Consider the following 6,544-nt stretch of genomic DNA (forward strand, 5'->3'; position numbering starts at 1 on the left):
GGTGATGCCGGCGGTGGGGTGGGAAACACGGGGAGGCTTGTCCACCTGATCACTGTCGAACGTTCCAATGCTATATCATTACATGCCACATTGTTTTTCTTTTGCTTGTATCATGTCCTTGACAAATTGTTTTCTGTACCTTTAAATTCTCTACAATAATTGATACAGTGCCAAAGAAAAGAACTTAATATTTTACATGCATGTATCAACTTCTATATAGGATCTCAACAAAATACATGGCTTAAGGGTGAAAGTAATGTTACCTTGACCTTTTGTTATATTTCACTTTAGCTGCATGTACATTTGACATTTTATTATTGCTAGAACGGTGTAGAAGGTCCAAATTCGCACCAAAAAAGCCGTCATTGAAGCGTGAAAAATAAATTACATTGACCCACATTTTATATATGAAATCAGATACATATTTACTGAATGTGCCTTTTATTTATATTTTTGTGCCTGAAGATAAATGATAATTTGATGTTATGAATTTAAAATTAAAAACAAAAAACAAAAACCAAATAAAAGTGATTAGCAGAGCGTGGTTTCGATCCACGGACCTCTGGGTTATGGGCCCAGCACGCTTCCACTGCGCCACTCTGCTGTTAGTTGTTATTGTTGTTGTTATAGGGTTTAACGCCATTTTTCAGCACAAGATAGGCTATACATGGCGGCCAGTATTAATGGTGGAGGAAGAACCCGGGAAAACCCCGGAAAGAACCACCGACCCACGAGAAGCTACCGGCAAGCTTTCTCACATGTCCACATTGGCCGAGCCCGAGACTCGAACCCACGCAGACAGAGGTGAGATGGCAGTGATCCGTGACGGAGAGCGCTTTAGACCACTCGGCCACTCGGCTCTGCTGTTAGAAAACATTGATTTTTATAACTTTAAAAAAATGGAACTGATATTCACTTATCTGATGTAATACTTACCGAAGTGATGAATACAACGAATGTTCGTACGAGTTTTTTCCCTTGCCTAACAATCCATTGATATGAACATGCTTGCTCACTAAGGGACCGACCATGTATTTGTTTCTGTTTATTGGGTGGGTAGGTGGGTAATGTTGAGTTTTCTCCCAGCCAGGAGAATTGTTTTAATTTACCTGAAGATATATATTTCTTCTTTGAAAGAATATCATGCACTAGGTTCTTTATGTGCACATCAGTTAGAGCTAGGATGGTTCGACGGTTAGAATTTTTTTCTGTCTGAAAAAGACATATATTGAATCGTGAATATCAGACAAAAGTTGTGTGTGGTTTAGGCCAGGTAGCTATAGATCACTCCCTACATAAATAGTGTACTCATCAAAATACACCGGACGAGGTGGCCGAGTGGTTAAGGCGATGGACTGCTAATCCATTGGGGTCTCCCCGCGTGGGTTCGAATCCCATCTTCGTCGATATACATTTTATCTGATGTGTAGAACTTTTAGTTATGACTACAAACCGTATTCATCAATATTGTAATGTGATATCGTCACGTCAGAAAGAAAACACGCCTAATGATGTCTCCATGATTTTTTTTTGGTGGTTTGTGTCTTGAATGGACTGACGTTTTGTGCATGTTTGTGACAGGTTTGTGTATTGACCTGTTCCGGCTGCATATTTATAATCGAGTTGTACTTTTTGTGCGTGTGGAACATTTTATCTCCCACAGGAGAAAAAAAAAAACAACAACATTTCTTGGCATTGAAATAAAGTCCCAGTAGTGCTAACATGCATGCGGGAAGTGTAGCCAAATATCAATGCCGCGAATCGGCCGATTAGCAGAAACATTTAGGGTTGCGAGCAAGGCAAAAGGGATCAAGTTAAGGTTTGGGAGGGTAAGGGGTGAGTTGTTTCCAAAATTCCAAAACGGCACCAAAGCACACGCGTATGTGTCTGTTTACTAGAAGTGTGTGTAATACCCATTAAAACGATGGTCAAATTTTAAGTAACAGGAGACTGTACGTTTGTATACTCGGATAGTCTTGGACAACAATCTACAATTGCGGTTAATGTTAAGAAGGTCAAAGAAACTGATGTTATCAGAAGTGTAGAAGAAATGACGGGGAAAATGTTCGTTTATGTAGCTGTCCTTTCACCTGTTCATACTTTAAGTACCTGTGTACCAAACTGATTAAAATCAGATCTCCGCTGTTACCAAATGAAGATCTGACAGCGATCGCTTAGAAGGCATATTCTGGTACCTATGCTATTACCATAATTGCTAATTTTATCAACCAGTCAGATGAGGTCTAATATCTTTGCGTTTTGAGAAAGAGCACCGTGGGTGAAAAGGATGAATGTGTATCGAACGATTTGATTCACTTTCAGATTTTTTGAAAGTTGCATTTCCATTGGCTAATGTAATGGTCACCTGAATGTCATTCTTCAGTGGTCGTCGTCACATCTTCACGTAGGACAGCGGAGATCTGATTTTATCAGATTGGTGTCTATGTTGACCGGGGTATAGATATTCCTCTTCATATTCTTTCTAATTTCTACTTATTTCTTCTTCTAAAAGGTACACAGGTACATCAAGTATGAACATGTGAACGTAATACCTTCCAGATGTATAGCGCACAAGCAATGGACTCTCTCCAGTTCACTTATATTCTGAGGGCTAGGGTTAAATTAAGTTTCACAATAATACAACGTTCATGGAATCGCGGTAGTTTCATGGAAAATATAATTTGTGAGCCGACTAATTCCATACCTGTGTACTCCAATATTAATAAAACCAATAACGTACTTGCAAGTTTATCTTTAACCTCTTTAAGTTTTGTATATAATCTGCTATACTTAGACACGTTAACACCAAAATGTCTACATAACTGCTGTTTCTGGAGCACTCTCAAAATCCAAGAACCATTTTCACTTGTTTCGTTTGTAGTCAGACGACTTTTCGGTGAACACAACGATCTTAGGTTTCTAGAAGTTATATCCAAATGCCGACTTTATGGAGTGCACGTTGCATATAAAACAGTATCTGATCCACTAATACCGTGTGCAACAATTGTGGAGACCAATACGAGTTATAGCACTACCTTGGTAGGTGGTTACAATAGCTGCAATTGATCAGCATAACAAACACATACGTATCGATGATATTGCTATTCGAGAGCTTCATAATTACAGTTGATAGCAATATTTACGATCTTTGGAGATCAAGAGAGAATGGTACTATGCGAACTATGGCAGTGCAGGATGGATTATATCTTAAATTCCTCCAAATTATATATTGGTATGCAAAATATTTTGTTATGCATGTACATCATTATGAGATCGATCCTAAAATAACTACATGCAACGAAGAAATTAGGCACTTACTTAAATTAGATAATGTTTGTAATGATGAATAGGTATGTAGAGTGAAATCTATTATTATTGAGGGAAAGAGTAAAATATTTTAGTGAACAACTCACTTAGTGGATAATGCAAAATATAAAAGTAAGAATTCTCGCTCCTATACAGTACGAAGAGAAAGAAAGAAAGTTTCCAAGAATTGTATAGATGTCAAGACAAAATGATTCTATTTTCTGTAAAATTTACCGCTAAAGATTCATTTGATATCAATACATAGGAAGAACTCGAACAACAATGAAGTGACTAAGAAATAAAATTGTTTTGAGGTGTTATACCGAGATTTTAATCCAGTTTGGTGATTGAAAGTGACGCAAATAGCAAATACTTTCCAAATCCTGAAAAATATCAACAAAAGCGAAATGTTATTAATGAATCCATTGATGACTTTGGCTCACTTGTTTCAAATGAAAATCAAATATTAAAATGCATTTATAAGTTTTATTGTATTTTGTAATTATCGAACACAGTTGATGAGAGTTGTAAAGAATCAGTTTTAATCTTGGTAAATTCATCCGTACCTGCTGATGATACGTATTTGAGTAGGGTCATACAAGGGTTGATAAAATACATGCAGCTATAAATATAATGTCTAAAATTAGATATTTTGGTCTGGTTAAATCGATAAAGTAGTTGTATTTTACAACGTTTTAAATTATGAATATGATAACCTGTTAGAGATTTTTTCTTCTTCAGATCGTTAACAAGGAATCAATTACGTCATGGACAGTGAGATTTGATACAATATCATTTTTTACAACACCAAGAGCGACTAAAGAAGCTGGAAATATTGGCGACCTATGAGACTATTTAATGTAGATGATACTATTTTGACGAGGGTTATGGCTCATGGTTTGAAATGGGTATTACCCAAAATTATGCCTCTAATTCAGACATGCTCTATAATTTGAAGGGATATTGCTGATACAGCATTCACTGTAGGAGATGTCATTGCTATGACCTAGAGGGACAACATCGAGGGATATACCTTAAAAATTGATAAAAGCAACGTTTTTGACAGAGTCAAAAGTTTGTCTCATTCACATAAATTTTGGATTTGGTCAAATTTTTATTCAGCCGATATTAAAGACAGTGTTAAATGCAGTGTGCATCTAACACCATTCTTTCCGATTAAAACTTCTCTCTGATAAGGCTGTTCTCTATCGGTAATGCTATATATAATACCAGTTGAACGTTAAGGGTGATACTAGAGTGGCAAATGTATTTTTTCTAGTGAGTAAATGTTTCCAAAACAAAATACCCTACTCCAAAAGGAAACAGCGGCTGGTTTACGGACAATCAAGCTACTTAAAAGCGAGTAAAACATTTGTGCTATACATGAACAGAAGTCATACAATTTAGTATCACCTCTGTGTAATAAGTTTTAATTTTAGACAAAGTGTTATTCTAACTGAGCTCCAGCACTAGTTCCCAAAATTAAGATAACGTGATCACAATGTTGAAATTGGAGCTGTCTGCAGAATTCAACAGAGACTGCCTGATGAATTAAATAAAAGTTCCGTTTGTTTTCTTTATTCCCTTTTGAACCAGATCCTTTACAATATAAACCAAGTACAATAAATGATTGATTAATAGATTCTTTCTTTGCTAATGTCATGGTTGTACCATCGGCATGTTGAAAGACTTTACTTGTACTGCTAGACAATAGAAATAGAGCAACATTGACATAATAATTTATAATTATAGCGAGCCCTAAATGTTCCGCTTCAAATAAATATAGTATAGTTAGTATAGGGCAACTTTGGAGGACTGAATGTTTAATTGAAAAGGCTTTCATTAAATGCATTTAACACTGTTTCTAATTTCAATATAAAATATTTGTATCCATTAACTAAAACTGTCACCAAACCCGAATTGTCGTAAAAGAGATACCAGTATGAATGGTTGACTCTGTGAAAAGCTTTTTCTTGATCAGTTTCATCACCTCTTTCTTCACCATCTGCACCCTGTATTACTTCATCAACCTCGTGTTCATCATCTTCTACAACTTGAATCCCCAATCTATCTTCCTTTGTGGCAACGTCAGCAATTCGGTAATTAATTTCTTCAATTTAATCATTTAGCATGTAACATCTTTAGGCAGTTGTATTTCTTAAGTCATATTTCCCACATGAACACAAATAAAGAAAATTTCCACAATTGTCAGAGCTTGGCCTTTTGTACTTCCTAGGAACATGACGCTGTTTCCAACACTTGTGGCACACGAAATCTGTGCAATCTGTCATCATGCGACCCGGGTCAAGACAAAAAGAGCGCACCTTTACTTGATTATCATGCAATAACTTAACGAACTAATGGTCACTTACAGTTTGATGCTTCCGACTGTAGGGCTAAGATTTTATCTCTTTTGGAAAACTGTATTTTACATAATATTACAAATCTATGTTCTTAACCTAAGTAATAGAAAAGATGTAAAACCAGCAAGTATTGTAAAATGTAACAAATAATTTCTCTAGAATACGAAATAAAACATGAAATAACAAATAATAAATATTTAAAAAATAACAAACAATCAAAATTAAATATCCAAAACAAAAATGCGTCACGTCTGTCACACGATTTCTAGGGTAGTATCTATCCTGAATGGGAGATAGGAATTCCACTCCGTATTCTCTTATCTTGATACCTATCTCTTCGTCGGAAACGTGTGCAGGTAGGCGACGTATTTATACAATAATAGTGTCAGAATATGAGGAAGTACAGTCATAGTTATCACTGCCAATTCCACTTTAGATTATACTCTTTATTTGGCAACGTAACCTCATACAAATTTGAAACTTTCGGCACAACTACATAGAAAGACATTTTGTTTTTTCGTTGACTGATTGGATCGTGAAAGTTGTTATGTCCTAAGCATAGGTAGGGCGTATTTCTAAAGCTAGTCACATGATCACATCTATTCATTCCGCGCTGACGTAGATTTCTTGTGACCAGAGATTCATACTCCAAAACACTCTTCAGTCAGTTTGTCTTTCGATGTCAATGCGTCTCACAAATAACTGAATGTCCAATTTGCCGTAATTATAGACAGGGTAGCTTGAATCGAACAACACATTGCAGATAGCTCTCGATCGGATTATGCAAAGTCACATATTGTTTCATTGAGAAAGACACATTTCCTTGTTTAAAATAATCCGATATCGAGTAGTAGAAAATAATTGATACATCTTAT

General features: G+C 35.9%; 1 non-coding gene across 1 annotated transcript; it reads left to right on the forward strand.

Annotated features, from left to right (window-relative positions):
• Nucleotides 1–1,324: 1,324 nt before the first annotated feature.
• Nucleotides 1,325–1,406, forward strand: Trnas-gcu (transfer RNA serine (anticodon GCU)). Its single transcript has one exon. It is a non-coding gene; the product is annotated as a tRNA-Ser (tRNA).
• The last annotated feature ends 5,138 nt before the right edge of the window (nt 1,407–6,544 follow it).

The sequence above is a fragment of the Sinohyriopsis cumingii genome, unplaced genomic scaffold (assembly GCF_028554795.1).
Source record: "Sinohyriopsis cumingii isolate HCF-2022 unplaced genomic scaffold, ASM2855479v2 utg002914l, whole genome shotgun sequence".
In the NCBI taxonomy this organism is placed as follows: Eukaryota; Metazoa; Mollusca; class Bivalvia; order Unionida; family Unionidae; genus Sinohyriopsis; species Sinohyriopsis cumingii.